Genomic DNA, 16,129 nt, shown 5'->3' with positions numbered 1-16,129 from the left:
AGGCTGGGTGATAGGGGAGGTCTATATTTAGCTTTCTGAGGTACCTCCACACTGCTTTCCAAAGTGGTTCTATTAGTATACAATCCAACCAGCAATGCAGTAGGATTCCTCTTTCTCCACATCCCCTCCAGCATTTGTCATTGGCTGAACTTAGGATTTGGGCCATTCTAACTGGGGTAAGGTGGTATTTCTTTTACAGCCAGGGATGATGAACATTTCCTCATGTGTTTCTTTGCCATTTTTATCTCTTCTTCGAGAAGTCTCTCTTTAGCTCCCTTGCCCATTTCATGATCAGTTTGTTAAATATATGAGGGGTTAATTTCTTGAGTTCCCTGTACATAATGGAATTAGATTGTCTGATATATTGCTGGTAAATATTTTTCCCAATTAGTTGGATTTCTTTTTAGTTTGGTTGCTATTTCTTTATCTGTGCAGAAACTTTTTATTTTAAGGTAATCCCATTTGTTGAGTCTCTCTCCAATTTGTTGTGACCCTGGGACTCTGTTCAGGAAGTTCCTTCCAGTGCCTATAAGTTCAAGTGTCTCTCCTACTCTGTCTGCAGTAGTTTCAGAGTATCAGGTTTGATGTTAAGGTCTTTAATCCATTTTGAGCTCATGTTGGTGCATGATGACAGGCTAGGGTCCACTTTTAGTTTTCTGCATGTGGTCTGGCTCTGCCCTTTTATCTGATAAAGTGGTTTTTGAAAGCAAGTAGTTAATGCTTAAGATTATTTTTTCAGTAGAAGAGATGAAGCAGAAGAATACTTTTCCCTTCTGCATTAAACTATTACAGATCATGGAACCACCATTTATAACACAAACAGCACATGTAGAAGTGATAATGCAGCATTTGTATGACACACCGAGACAAGAGTAAAGGGCTGTTTATAGCCGAAGGCAGCCAACGAAGACAACTAGCTGTCCAAAGACAAGACAGTCAGTATTAACTTAACAGAATTAAGCATCCTCCTTAGAACACTCTAATGAAAAGTGCCCAACTGCTTCATGCATACCCAACCTTCTGTAATAGTATTCAGTTCTTCCTCAAGAAGATATCCTTTTAATGTACTGTAAGTGAATTGCTTTACTTGAGTGTGTGCGTATATGTGCATATGTGTATGTGTGTGTGTCAGTCCTGGAGCTTGAACTCAGAATTTAGATGCTCTCCCTGAGCTTTTTGCTCAGGGCTAACACTCTACCATTTAACTCATCAGTCTACTGCTGGCTCTGTGTGTGTGTGTGTGTGTGTGTGTGTGTGTGTGTGTGTGTGTGTGTGTGTGTGTGTGTGTGTGTGTGTGTGTGTGCTTAATTAAAGAATCTCAAGGATTTTCTTTCCTAGGTTGGCTTTGAACCATGATCCTCAAATATCAGCCTCTTGAGTAGCTGGGATGACAGGTGTAAGCTACCAGCACCCAGTTTTGCTCTACATTTTTCAATTGTGCATGTATTCCTGGTAGACATAAATTTACTCCATAATACAGATGGGTAATAAATATTACCACAATGTTGGAATGATACTAGACATGGAAGCAGTATACACTCTAGAACATTTGTTAAAGGATTTTAAAGATGTTGGCACTTCAGATGTTCCATACCCATTCAGGATCCTTTGAAACCAGGTATTCTGCTCCCACGGGCAAGGTTGGGCTTGGGCAACTTTACTAGGCTTTCAAGCCATAGTTTGTCTTGAGACCTCATGCAAGTATTTCCTCATCCATACATAGGTGTTTACAAAATAAAAGCTTCTCTCCCACTCCTCTCAAGTCAGTTCAGTTTGTCTTTTGGATATTTTGTGTACTTTTCTGTGGGTCAATACAAAGAAGTTAGAAATTCCCTCTGAGTAATTTTTCTGGTGGGAGTGGAGTCCTTTCCATTCTTTCCATTCTCCTAAAACAAGTGGCTTAGAATTAGCCAGATACCTCTGTAGAGAAACAATTAAAAAAAACAAGATCTCCACTTAAAGGACACACATATGCCTGAAGCTTAAGAAATTATGTGACACATGATAGGTTGAGAAAAACTAGCAATAATTTATTGTATTTTTTCAAAATAAAAGAAAATGTATGGTCTGGGAAGGTGCTCAGTGGTAGAGCGCTTGCCTTGCATCCTTGAGGTCCTGGATTCGATTCCTCAGCACCACATAAACAGAAAAAAAAAGCCAGAAGTGGCTCTGTGGCTCAAGTGGTAGAGCGCTAGCCTTGAGCTGAAGAGCTGAGGGACAGCGCCCAGGCCCAGAGTTCAGGCCCCACGACCGGACCCAAAAGAAAATAGTATTTTAAATATATTGTTTCATTAAGTAGTGTACAAAGGGACTTTTAATTCCAGAAGTCAGGTTATGAGTACAATGCATCTTGATCAATGTTACCCTTTCCATCATTCTCCCCATTTTTTCTGCTCCCAACTCTCCCCTCAAGTTAAGTAATTCAATGTGTATATAATGTATAGAGAATATAGTGATCATAGTGGCTCACTATTCCTCCTTCCATTTGTGTACCATCCCTCCTTTTGCAGAATGTTTCTGCTTCCTGAGCAAAGATGTTTTTAATATTTTCAACACAAAGGACGGATAAATGTGAGAGATTTTACTTATCCCTTAGACAGAATGATATTGTATCATTTGCCAAGAAATGGAAGAACCTGAAAAAATTATGTTAAGTGACATAAGTTGGGCTCAGAGAGACAAAGATTGAATGTTTTCCCTCATATGTACAAGCTAAAATTAGTTTATAAACATAATAAATACATTGATAGTATGCAAGTGTATACAAATGCATTAACTAAAGTATGGGAAGTTCAAGGGAGAACTCAAATAGTATGATTCCTTAGAAAGGCAAAGGCAAAGCTCAACAAGATAAGCCAGGCATGGTGGCTCAAGCCTATAATCCTAGCTACTCAGGAGGCTGAGATCTGAGGATCGAGGTCCAGCCTGGGCAGGAAAGGCTGTGAAACTCTTATCTCCAATAAACCACTAGAAAACTGGAAGTGGCACTGTGGCTCAGGTGGTAGAGTGCTAGCCTTGAGCTGAAGAGCTGAGGGATAGTGCCTAGATCCAGAGTTCAAGCCCCATGACTGAATCCCCCCAAAAAAGTTCAACAGGATAAACTCCAGGGAAGGGGTACTTGAAAGGGATGGGTGGGGTCAAAGGGAGAGGGATAAACAAATGAAGAAGAGAAGGAAGGAAGAATGCAGTCAATAATCCAATGGATATCCAAAAATAAATCCCATAAGAAAAGTGAAGGAAGGGGTGGGTTGGGAGGGATGGGTGAGAAGGTTGAAAGGTGACACTGATTAAGAAGATACGCACTGTATTCATAAACGGCATTGTTAAATGGCAACTCCTTTGTACAACTACTTAAACTTTTAAAAAAGAAATGATAAATGATATCATGGATGTGAAATGGCTCTGATTGGATTGCTATGCATCATACCAATATATTGAAATAATCACATTATACCTTATGTACGATTATGATGTATCACTTTAAAATGAGGTAAAATTATAATATTGTTAGTATGATTTTACTGCCAGGAAAACTAGTGTCAGACCTAGCATATTTGGCATATGTGCCAAATAAGACAGGCTATACAATAGTTCCTATAGACTTGGTAATGTCCACAGTCCATGTTTCTGGAGTTCTTTTCTCTTTTTAATATGATAGGAAAGTTTATTAGAAGAGAAATATCATGGAGAAAGAAAGCACATGACATAAACAGGACCTGGGGAAGTTGGGGCCATCTCTGCCATCTCTGTCATCTTCTCCTTAAGAGAGCTTGGCCTTGGCTTAAATAGTGAAAAGTGGATTACTTTCTAGTTGATGAGTCTCCTGTCCGTTTCCTGTAAGGCTGTGGTGACAAAAATTTAGTGTTCTAGCCTCATTTCCTCTTTGTCCTTTTCATTTCCATATTCTTTTCTAACCTTGTGACCCCAGGTTTTGATTTATCATCTAATCTTGCCATCTTCAAGCTGTGTTAGCCATAGTTCCTGATTGACTCCTTTTCTACTAACTCATATAATTCACTACCACCCTCTCAAGAGGTAACCCTAACCACTACTAGAGAAAAGAGATGATGACTGCTCTTGCTATTTCCTGCTGATTCAGATTCGTTGATGAAGAGGCAGCCAGACCAGGGGTCCTTTGCAGAGCCCAGGTCTAGTGAGTCTGTGGAAGTTAGGGAGCAGTTCACATGAGCTTCCATGACCATGCCTCTTCTTCTTCTTCTTCCTCCTCCTCCTCCTCCTCCTCCTCCTCCTCCTCCTCCTCCTCCTCCTCCTCCTCCTCCTCCTCCTCCTCCTCCTCCCCTTCTCCTCTCTCTCCTCCTCCTCCTCCTTCTGTCGGTTGTGGGGCTTGAACTCAAGGCCTGGGCGCTGTCCTGAACCTCTTTGTTTTCAAGGCTAACACTCAACCACTTGAGCCACAGTGCCATTTCTGGCTTTGAGTGATTAATTGGTGATAAAAGTCCCACGGGACTTTTCTCCCCTGGCTGGCTTTCAACAGTTATCCTCAAGATCTCAGCCTCTTGAGTAACTAGGATTATAGGCATAAACCACTGGCACCTGGCACTCTGCTGTTCTTAATAAGTACCTTGCATGGAAAATTTACCTGGAGGCTCATGCAACCTTTGTTCTGATAGAAGACAATATGGCCTTCCAATCAGCTGTAGTAAAGCAACTCTATATTAAGAAGGATGACATCCAGTTGCCAGTTATCGTATCTCCAATACACTACTCAGAAAAAGCCAGAAGTGGTGCTGTGGCCCAAATGGTAGAGTGCTTGCCTTGAGCAACAGAAGCTCAAGAACAGTGCTCAGGCCCAGAGTTCAAGTCCTAGGACTGGCAGGAAAGAAAGAAAGAAGGAAGGAGAGAGAGAGAGAGAGAGAGAGAGAGAGAGAGAGAGAGAGAGAGAGAGAGAGAGAGAGAGAGAGAGAGAGAGAGAGAGAGAGAGAGAAAGAAAGAAAGAGAGAAAGAAAGAAAGAAAGAAAGAAAGAAAGAAAGAAAGAAAGAAAGAAAGAAAGAGAGAAAGAAAGAGAGAGAAGAAAGAGAGAAAGAAAGAGAGAAAGAAAGAGAGAAAGAAAGAGAGAAAGAAAGAGAGAAAGGAAGGAAGGAAGGAAGGAAGGGAGGGAGGGAGGGAGGGAGGGAGGGAGGGAGGGAGGGAGGAAGGAAGGGAGAGAGAGAGAGGGAAGGAAGGAAGGAAGGAAGAGAGGGAGGGAGAAAAAAGAAAGAAAAGAAGGTGACATGGAAGTAAGCAAGATCTAAATCTTGGGTGCTACTTCAAAGGCTGTTAGGCATCTGCCAGCTATTAAAATCTGCTGGATTCTTAATGGATTTATGAATGAGACAAAACAGTGCATTTTGAATACACCACTCATACACCACAGTGCAGGTGTAGCTAGTGATATTGAACACTCTACACTAGACTCCTTTGGTGGGTGACCCCATGATTAGGGTCCTTCAACTACTGCTAGCTGCTCATCCCTACCTTGAGTGTGAACTCTGAATCAGCATGTTAAAATGTTAAGTAATTGTCACTGAGGACAAATTAATTTATATACATTGAATCAGTGTATTTTCAATCAAATTTCAGGCAAAATACCAGAAACCTTTAGCTAATAATGTTTAATAAATATAATTTTATTTTTCAGAGTATTTTTCCTTATAGGTGTAAGACTTATTTCAAAATAGTTGCCACTACTCAGAAATAAATAAAATGCAATATGTCTAACTATTTTTTGTTCATTTTTTTGTCAGTCGTGGGGCTTGAACTCTGAGCCTGAATGCTATTCCTCAGTTCTTCAGCTCAAGGCAAGCTCTGTACCACTTGAGCCACAGTGACTCCTCCTGTTTTCTGGTGATTAACTGGAGGTAAGTCTCATGGACTTTCCTGCCTGGGCTGGCTTTGAACCAGATCTCAGCTTCCTGAGTAGCTAGGATTACAGGCATGAGACACTGGCATGTCTTACTATTAGTCAAGGGACTGATTCTATTCAAATTCATTTAAGACAAGAGCTGAAGTCAGTGACATATGGTCCTTGGGAAAACAAGGGAAGACTTATAGGCCTTCTAGATCCAAGTATTCAAAAGGCATGAAAAGATGAAAAGTTTTCTCCCTCTCTTGCTGGGTCTCTCTAGCTGTCTCTCTGTCTGTCTCTGTCTCTGTCTCTCTGTCAATCCTGTATAAGCTCCCTCTCTGAGCTTTGGCCTGACTCTGCCTCTGCTACATCTTTCTCATGACATACCACAAGCCACTCTAACCTCATTTTCTCTAGCTTCACAAACATACAACCTAGGGGCTCTCAAGAATCTTCCAGAAGAGATTATTATGTTCCCATAATAATCCTATGGAATATTTTGTGAGAAAGTTGGGCATTGTGTCTAATTCTGGGCCATTTATTTTTTTGCTCAGTTTGGCAGCAGATATATTAACATTAGAACAATTGGAGATTATTAATGTGCCTCTAGTGTATGGATGACATGTAAACTCATGAAGTACTCTCTACTTTTTTTTTTGGGGGGGGGGTCCAGTCGTGGGGCCTGAACTCTGGGCCTGGGCGCTGTCCCTCAGCTCTTCAGTTCAAGGCGAGCACTCTACCACTTGAGCCACAGCGCCACTTCAGGCTATTTTTTTTTTTTTTTTTTGCTTATGTGGTGCTGTGGAATCGAACCCAGGGCCTCATGCATGCAAGGCAAGAGCTCTACCACTGAGCCACCTTCCCAGCCCCGTACTCTACTTTTTATCTTAAGTATTCTCACTACTTTCAAAACGTAACTGTATGAAATTTGAGGACATGTTAATTAGCTTGGTATTTCACAATGCCTATCTATATCTATATCAAAGCATCAAGTGACAAACTTTAAAGATACATGATTTTTGTCAGTTATACCCCAACAGTGGAATGAGACCAAACTCCCCAAATCTGTAGCTGCCGTAGACTCCCTCAGGCCTTTCTGTTCTCCTTTCCCTGACTTTCTATATTTAGAAGCTTCAGCTTATATGTGTTAAGTTGGATGTTATGAAAAGCTATGTCTTAAGATTTTGACTCATTTCACATTCTGCAGTAGATGGAACCATGTAGAACTGTTGGTCTAAGAACTTCTTGAATTTTTTTTTTGTCAATCCTAGGGCTTGAACTCAGGGCCTGGGCACTGTACCCTGAGCTTTTTGCTCAAGGCTAGTGCTCTACCACTTTGAACCACAGTTCCACTTCTGGTTTGAGGGTGGTTAATTGAAGATGTGAGTCTCCTGCCCAGACTAGCTTTGAACTGTGATCCTCAGGTTTCAATCTCCTAAGTAGCTAGGATTACAGGCATGAGCCACCAGCTCATTTTTTTAATTCTTAAGTGCTTTTATAAGCAGATGTGGGTCAACATTGACCTGGAAAAAAAGATGTCAATGGACTGGGAAGTTGGCTCAGTGGTAGAGCGCTTGCCTTGCATGCCTGAGGCCCTGGGTTCAATTCATCAGCACCACATAAGCAAAAAGAGAAAAGCCAGAAGTGGCGCTGTGGCTCAAGTGGTAGAGCGCTAGCCTTGAGCTGAAGAGCTGAGGGACAGCGCCCAGGCCCAGAGTTCAGGCCCCACGACCAGACCTAAAAAAAAAAAAAAAAAAAAAGATGTCAATATAGCACAGCAGTGAATGTCACAATCAAAATACATTTCTTTAATCAGTGCAATTAAATGATTTTGGGGGACTATGAAAACCAGCTTCTTTATACATCTGATTTCCATCCACAGGTAAGAAACGCATAGAATTCCAAGGTGTGTGATACCTCAGATAAATATATCTCTGTCCTGTGGACAATGAATGATTCAACAAATACCATATGTAGTATTTTGTTCTCTGAGGAGACCTACAGCCTAGTTGGAACACATCCTATTTGCTGTGCCTACTGGAGGGTAGAGTGAACAGATTGTGGGTAATAGCTCACCACACATAGTGTCTGTCAAACATAAAGTGCCAGGTCAAGTACTGACCACATGCAGTGTGGACACTATTATTTTTCTACTTCTCTCAGTTACTAAGAAGCTTCAAAGAAGAACAAAGAGACCAAATTGCAAGAACCATATCAAACAGTAATAAATGGGCATACCATAATGGTGAGTAAGTTTATAGTTGTGTTCATTTAAGAATGTGTAAATGGTAACAGTTGCAAGTTTAAGTGTTCATGACAGGTGCAGTTAGCAACTTTTTATCAAGAAGTTCTATTACTTAAAAGATTCTGAAGAAAAGCAAAAATGTTACTATTTCTATATAAAAGATAATGACCACATGGAGATAGATATAATAAAGGTGAAACAGTGGGCAAAACAGTCAAAGTTTACTAGTGGCCTGGTTGGTTGCTGAAATTTGTACTTATGGTATTGACATATATTGGGTGTACATGCATGATATAGTACTTTTCTACTCAATGAATGATATATGACTTCTAAAATCAGTCACCTGAGAACTTGTAGAAAATGCAAATTATTTAGCTTTACCACAGACCCATTGAATCAGAAATTTTGGAAGGTTGATTCAAACACTGTGTTTCCAATCTTTCTAAGTACTTCCAGTGCATGCTAAGGTTGTAGGAGAACCATTCTAACTTATGATGGAATATCCAAACAAGAGTAGAGGGTGTAGAAGTTTTGATGCATGGGATTCCCTTACTGCAATAAACCAGCTTGGGAGGCATCCACTGTCTCAACTACTCTCAATAACATGAAACTTACATATTAGCTTCATTGAAAAAGTCTAATTTTCTTCATCAATTTTTTTAAGCCATCAAAAGGAATCTTTCAGGGGCTGGGAAGGTGGCTCAGTGGTAGAGTGCTTGCCTTGCATGCATGAGGCCCTGGGTTCGATTCCTCAGTACCACATAAGCAGTAAAACCCAGAAGTGGCACTGTGACTCAAGTGGTAGAGTGCTAGTCTTGAGCTGAAGAGCTGAAGGACAGCGCCCAGAGATCAGGCCCCACAACTGACAAAAAGGAATCTTTCAGGTTACTTTTCTTTGTATTATACTACATCCTGATACATGTAAATAATGCCAAACAACCTGCACAATTATGTACTAAGGTATATCTTCTCTATAATATATATTCTTTAAAGTGTGGTTTTTTTTTCATAAACTGGAAGATTGGAATTTACTTATGTCACTTAGTATTAGGGCAATTCAGCACTATGTGGTAGCCAAAGATGCATAATTTGCTCTGTATTATTCATAGGTTAAAAATTAAGCTATAAGAGGCTAGGCATTATGGCACATGCCTTTAATCTCAGTTACTTAGGAGTGGAGGATTGAGGTTTGAGGTCACCTAGGGAGGTCACCTAGGTAAATTTTTTTGGGGGGTCTGGTTGTGGGGCCTCAACACTGGGCCTGGGCGCTGTCCCTCAGCTCTTCAGCTCAAGGCTAGCGCTCTACCACTTGAGCCACAGTGCCACTTCCAGCTTTTTTCTTTTTTGCTTATGTGGTGCTGAGGAATCGAACCCAGGGCCTCATGCATGCAATGCAAGCGCTCTACCCCTGAGCCACCTTCCCAGCCCTCACCTAGGTAAAAAAGTAAGCCAGACCTCATCATAATTAACTAATAAGCTGAGTGTGGTTGTACATGCCTACTATCCTAGATACATTAGAGGCTATACATAGGAAGATCATGATCCAAGTCTGCTCTGGGCAAAAATGTGAACTCTATCTAAAGAATAATCAAAGCAAAACAATGGGGAGTTCTGGCTCAAGAAGTAAAGCAGCTGCCTAAGCAAGCACAAAGCCTTGAATTTAAACCCCAGTATCACCAATTAAAAGAGAAAGAAAGATTAAGGCGAATACTGTAGGGTGAAGAAAAGTTTGAGTGTGTGTGTGTGTGTGTGTGTGTGTGTGTGTGTGTGTGTGTGTGAGAGAGAGAGAGAGAGAGAGAGAGAGAGAGAGAGAGAGAGAGAGAGACAGACAGACAGACAGACAGACAGACGGACAGACAGACAGACAGACAGAGACAGAGACAGAGACAGAGACAGAGAGAGGATATAGATTATAGAGATATAGGTAAAGATAAAAGTGTCCCAAAATGAGACCTACTAAACACTGAAAAAGAAGAAGAGGGAAGTAATAGAATATAGTGGAGGGGGTAAATTTGTTCAAAATACAACTGAGTTCATATATGTAAATACCATAATGAAACCCCTTCATATTACAAATATATGATACTAAAAAAGAAAAAAGGAAAGGCAATTAAGTTGTAAGAATACAGGTTTTTTGTAAATATTTTATTTTTAGTATAACAATTAAGATGATGTACAGAGGAGCTACAGTTACATAAGTCAGGTAATGAGTACATTTTTTAACAATGCACAAGTTGCATAGTTCATTATAGTGTCAGTGAGTACCACTGCTGCATTTGTTCACCCTTTTCCTTCCATTTCTGTGCCCCCTTACCCTCCCAAAGACAGATAAATGAACAGACAAGACAAAAAGAAAAGAAAACAACAACAGCAACAAAGAAAAAAGGAAGATGGTTTTTGAACCAGTGATTAATCAGCACCAATGAATATTCAGGTAGTGCATATTATAATCACCAATGTGTTTTAGAAGCAGCAGAATATACATGCACTAAGTCACCTAAGAGACAATCATCATATAACATCCGGTTAAGGAGAAAAATATAAACTTGAAAACTCAAGACAATATTAGAGAATACAAGATATATCCTGGGCTGGGAAGATAGCTCAGTGGTAGAGCGCTTGCCTTGCATGCATGAGGCCCTGGGTTCAATTCCTCAGCACCACATAAGCAAAAAGAAAAAAGCCGGAAGTGGCACTGTGGCTCAAGTGGTAGAGCACTAGCCTTGAGCTGAAGAGCTGAGGGACAGCGCCCAGGCCCAGAGTTCAGGCCCCACGACCGGACCCCAAAACAAACAAACAAGATATGTCCTTAGGCATCATGTGATTAATTACAAAACTAGTGAAATATGTAATGAGGAAGAGATTACTGGATTGATAGGAAAAGGTTCTTTCCACTGGGAAAACTTTACTTGAGGTTCTCGTCCTGAGCATAAGTTTAGGAAGTACCTGCTCTCAGAAGGACCCTGTGCAGATGCTGGAAGGAAGGTATAACTGGATCTGGGTTTTGAGAAAGACAATTTAAATGGTGGAAACAGAACAAGTAAACGTTTGACGTGTTTGTACACTCAGTCTGGTAGCTCTCTCCTGGCAAAGGCCCAAAGAAACCTGAACTGTGATTGACATTGGCCAACACGTGGGTATGTAGCAGTTGAAACGGTTTTCTTTATGTTAATATTAATGACTTTTGCCACATACACCTGGAGCAATGGATCATGGCTTACCATCTTGTTAGGACTGCTTGAATAAGCATGGCAATTGATGTGCACCTGGCTTCATTTTTAGAGTTTCTGAGTTTCAGTAGCCATGGATGGTCATGCCTCTGTGACCAGACCTCACAAAAGTCTTGGACCTTGAGACAGAACTGGTTTTTTTTTTTGGTTACTCTTTTTCCCCTCTAAATCTTTAACTATGACTATAACCTGATTTAGAACCTTCTGAGTCTTTCTTGTAAGTTGTCAAACTTTGGATGGTCATAGGATCCTTGAAACATATAGCACATGAAAAGATAAATGCACGTAATTTTTTTAGATAGAAATAATTATTTAAGTCTGGTGGGAAAACTCACAAATCTACACAAAGGGGGGCTGGGAATGTGGCTCAGTGGTAAAGGGCTTGCCTTGCATGCATGAGGCCCTGGGTTCAATTTCTCAGCACCACATAAGCAGAAAAAGCTGGAAGTGGCACTGTAGCTCAAGCAGTAGAGCACTAGCCTTGAGCTGAAGAGCTGAGGGACAGCGCCCAGGCCCAGAGTTCTGGACCCATGACCGACAAAAAAATAAAAAAATAAAATATAGGTAAAGGATGTATAGGTATTTGTTGTATTGTTATTTAAAGTTTCCTGTAAGTTTGAGCATTTTTTCAAAGCTATACAATTGCAGAAAAATTAATATTTTGGGGAAAATCATACTCAAGAAATGTTAAGGTTTTAAAATTCACCTTGTATTCATGCATGCATATGTAAGTATGAATCAGATTTCAATGTCATCTCAAAGAGTAAATGTGTTGTATTTTATTGTGTAGTCAAACTTATCTGTCTTGTGCTTTTTTTTTTTTTGCATGTGTATTCCTGTGAATCCCTGCCTTGGACAGATGGGGCCCTTGAGTCCGTGGGCTGGAAGTAGGCATGAGGCTGTGGTGAATGGAGCCAAAAGAATAATTACCAGTTCAGTTTCCTATGGAGTCTCTGGAATAGTAGTGCCAAGACCAATAGTGTGAGGTCAGGATGCCAAATTGAGACAGAACAATGAGAGATGAAGCTTTAATTCAATTCTACTGGGCTCAACAGAGAAAACAACCTTGTTATACTAAAATAAATCCTTGTTAAAACTTAAAAAAAATAGCCACATTCTTTTTTTTTGGGGGGGGGGGTCTGGTCATGGGGCCTGAACTCTGGGCCTGGGCGCTGTCCTTCAGCTCTTCAGCTCAAGGCTAGTGCTCTACCACTTGAGCCACAGCGCCACTTCCGGCTTTTTTTTTCTGCTTATGTGGTGCTGAGGAATCGAACCCAGGGCCTCATGCATGCGAGGCAAGCACTCTACCACTGAGCCACCTTCCCAGCCCAATAGCCACATTCTTAACTTCCTGATATCTCCATTTTTCCTTCCTTCTTTCCCTTTTTCTTTCAGTATTTTCTTCCTTTTTCTTTCCTTCCTTTTCTTTCCTCCATTCCTTCTTTCCTTTTCTTCCTTTTCCTTCCTTCATCCTCCTTTTGCTGCTTCTTCTCCCCACCCCTTCTCTCTCATACTGGGAACTGAACCATGGTCTGTGCGGGCTAAACAAGTACTCTGCAATTGAGCCACACGTCCCAGCCCTTTACTTTGGTATTTTGTCTTTGAGCTATGCCTCCTTCTGCCTGGGCTTCCGCAAGCCTGCAATCCTCCTGCTTCTACTTGGGATTGCAGTCTTGCACCATCACGCTTGCTCTTAGCTTTCTCCATCTGTAAAATGCAGAGAGCTAGCAGTTTCCACTGCAATAAAATACTTTTTGCCTCGACTTTGTTTTCTAAATACTATTTTTGAAAGAAAAAAAAAGGATTAAAAGGAAAGGAAAAGAAAGAAAAAAGGAAATTAGAGGAAAAGGAAGGAAAGAAGAAAAGAAAAATGAAACTAGAATCCTTGAAGAAATGTCTACTTGCAGGTAAGGAATAGAGCATGAACAAGATGAGCCTGTGGGCCAAGCTACGTGACACATCTGTAATTCCAGCTGGTCAGGAAGTGGAGGCCTATGGAACTGCTGTTCAAGGCAAACCCCCCGGGGAGTCAGCGTCAGCAAGACCCCATTTCAATCAACAATATGGAAATTGTGGTAAACATCTGTAATCTCAGTTACACAGGAAATGTAAGCAAGAGGACTGTGGTCTGAGGATGGCCTTGGGCAAAACACTCAACACTCTATCTGAAAAATAAGGTAAAGGAGCTGGGGGGGTTGAGGGGGTCTCAAGTGGTGGAGCTCTTGCCTTGCAATCTGGAAGCCCTGAGTTCCAACCCTAGTACTAAAGATGAAACTAGAATATCTTGTAATGCCCAAAACTAAGTTCTCAGAACCTGATGGGGAAATGTTGAAAGAACACAGGAACAAACTTGAAGGAGGTCCCAATTTAAGTTAAAAAAAAAAAAAGAGCCGGGTGCTGGTGGCTCACGCCTGTAATCCTAGCTACTCAGGAGGCTGAGATCTGAGGATCGCGGTTCAAAGCCAGCCCGGGCAGGAGAGACCGTGAGACTCCTATCTCCAATAAACCACCAGAAAACCAGAAGTGGCACTGTGGCTCAAGTGGTAGAGTGCTCGCCTTGAGCTGAAGAGCTGAGGGACAGCTCCCAGGCCCAGAGTTCAGGCCCCACGACCGACAAAAAAAAAAAAGATAGTAGATTATAAAACAATATTATAAACAAATACCCATAAATCCATGGTGATAAATTAATAATTAAATGCATAAATTGTTTGCTGTATAGGGGAAGCTCTCCTTACAAAAGAATTCCGAATAACAAATGTTGAAGAGTTGATAGGAGTAGAAAAAGAAGGTCTGAGGTTGGCAGACATGTCAGTAAAAATGGCCTGAGTCAGAAATCACTAATTGGGCCAAAGTTAGTAGGCTAAAATATGGAGTAATGGGATTTTTTTGTATAATATAAAAGTCTTCCAGAAGATACCTGTTGGTAGGAAAGAGGAAAAAATGTTATAGTGGAAAAAACTTGTATATACATTTTTTTGGGGGGGAGGTTAGTCATGGGGCTTGAACTCTGGGCCTGGGCACTGTCTCTGAGCTCTTCAGCTCAAGGCTAGCGCTGTACCGCTTGAGCCATAGGACCACTTCTGGTTTTGCTGGTGGTTAATTGAAGATAAAAGTCTCATGGACTTTCGTGCCCAGGCCAGTTTTTAACTGTGATCCTCAGATCTCAGCCTCCTCAGTAGATACGATTACAGGTGTGAGCCACTGGCTCCCAGCAACTTGCACTAGAGTTATACCACCGGGAGTATCAGTATCAGTGCCTGCTGATACAATGTGTTGACAAGTGTACAATATCATTACCATGCTAATTTTAATCAATATATAGAATCAAATTTTAACCATCACACATCCCCAAATGAAAAATATCCTACAAAATTATTAGTATTATGCCAAAGTGTCAAGGTCATACAAAACAAAGATAAACAAACTATCCCAGATTAAAGAGCCCTTTCTCCCCCCCCCCAAAAAAAAAAAAACAGCAAGATAAATAAATGCACTGTGTGACTCAGTATATACCCTGGTCCAGAAAAAAAACCAAAAAAACAAATATACAGTGAAACAGTTGAAAAGAATGTTGAATCTGATCTATAGATTAGGTAGTTCTACTTGATGGTTTTATTTTCTTTTAAAAATAGAGGGACAAAGGGTAAACAAATGTAACAATGATACTCACTGGGCACTATGTTGAAAATGAACTATCCAACTTGTAGGTGGGATGGGAAAGAAAAATGGGAAGAGAGTGAGGGAAGGGGTGACATTGTCCAAAAGGAAATGTGCCCTTTGCCCGACTTATGGAACTTAACCCCCTTTGTTTTTAGAATTTTCAAATTAAAAAATGAAGAAATTATTTTGCTGTGATTATGTAAGACTGAACATTTGGGGAAGTTAAGTGAGGACTATAGGGAATTCCTAGTAGTATTTTTGCAACTCTTTAGAAACTGAATTTATTTCATAATGAAAAGTTAAAAATATATGTATATATAGTTATTCACAAAAAATCTTTCAAGACTCTTCTAATATATGTATTAACACTAGACTTTTTTGTTCAGATGAAGTTTTGTCTTTGGCTTGTTTTACAGAAATACAACTGTATTATAAATAGCTGTCTTTACTACCACACAACAATTATAATTAGGGGCTTGGGGGGTGGGGTGGGGAGGTGTTGCTTATTTCACAATAACTATTTGCTTTCTCTTCCTTAGAGCTGGACCCCAGACAATCCTCTCTCTACTATATTATCTGTGAACATCTGACTCAAACCAGGTCCATCTTATTCTTTCTGTGAGGAATTTGAAATTGAGATCATAATGTATTACTCAGACTACACTACTCTCCCAAGTGAGAATAAACCATAGATCATAAAAGAATGTATATTTCAAAATCTTGTAATTCATGCTGCCAAAGCGCACTCGAGAAAAATTGTGCCAATTTATACCTGTTAGCTGCTCATGAAAGGGTTTCTTCCCTTTCTCCCTACTATTCCATTCCCAGCCAAATATATGGTCTTAATTATTGTAGCTTTAAAATATAACTTGATTTTAATATCTAAAGGATCAGGTTTCCCTATTTTTATTTTTTAAAAACTCTTATTGGCTAGATACATTTAAGCATTTCTACTGAAAAATGCCTATGAAAAAATACCTATGAGTTAAAGATATACACTGGTAATATTTATGGATAAATAACATGTGAGATTTCTTTTACAATGTGCTAGCCAATAGGGGACAAAAATTTGGGGTAGGGAGAGATGAAAATAGATTTTAAAAATCAGCAGAATAGTGATAACTATTGAAGGTAGATCATGAGTTTAG

At 40.3% G+C, this 16,129-nt stretch overlaps 1 long non-coding RNA gene across 1 annotated transcript in view; it reads left to right on the top strand.

Moving 5' to 3' along the window:
- Nucleotides 1–12,380, top strand: part of LOC138829304 (uncharacterized) — a 57,987-nt gene extending 45,607 nt beyond the window's left edge. Inside the window, exons 3-6 of the long non-coding RNA XR_011372532.1 lie at nt 5,746–5,859; nt 8,010–8,091; nt 10,416–10,525; nt 12,181–12,380. This is a non-coding gene — a long non-coding RNA (uncharacterized lncRNA). The remainder of the gene's footprint in view (nt 1–5,745; nt 5,860–8,009; nt 8,092–10,415; nt 10,526–12,180) is intronic.
- Nucleotides 12,381–16,129: the final 3,749 nt, after the last annotated feature.

The sequence above is a fragment of the Dipodomys merriami genome, unplaced genomic scaffold (genome assembly GCF_024711535.1).
Source record: "Dipodomys merriami isolate MVZ:Mamm:240054 unplaced genomic scaffold, mDipMer1.0.p SCAF_17, whole genome shotgun sequence".
Classification (NCBI taxonomy): Eukaryota; Metazoa; Chordata; class Mammalia; order Rodentia; family Heteromyidae; genus Dipodomys; species Dipodomys merriami.
This window is presented reverse-complemented; position numbering and strand designations above follow the sequence as displayed.